Source organism: Nicotiana attenuata, chromosome 3 (assembly GCF_001879085.1).
Source record: "Nicotiana attenuata strain UT chromosome 3, NIATTr2, whole genome shotgun sequence".
NCBI lineage: Eukaryota > Viridiplantae > Streptophyta > Magnoliopsida > Solanales > Solanaceae > Nicotiana > Nicotiana attenuata.
This window is the reverse complement of record NC_031991.1, coordinates 57381026-57381362: the sequence shown is the minus strand read 5'-3', so window position 1 is coordinate 57381362 and position 337 is coordinate 57381026.

Sequence of the window (337 nt, the reverse complement as noted above, 5' to 3'; positions counted from 1 at the left end):
ACCTTCATATATATATATATATATATATATATTTATATTTAAAGTCAATTCCATAATGCTCTATTTAGCATGAAACAAAACAAAGATTCTCCACAATCTGAAGAAAAGTTAAGGGGCAAAACTATGACTTCCTTTTGGTTAAACACTAAAGCAAAACAAGAAGCTAGTAGACAACTATACTACATGTACTCACTCAACAACAACAACAACAACAACAAACCCAGTACAATCCCACAAGTGGGGTCGGAGAGGGTAGTGCGAACGCAGACTTTACCCCTACATTAGAAGATAAAGCTGATGTTTCCGATAGACCCTTGGCCCAAGGAAAGATACTCAA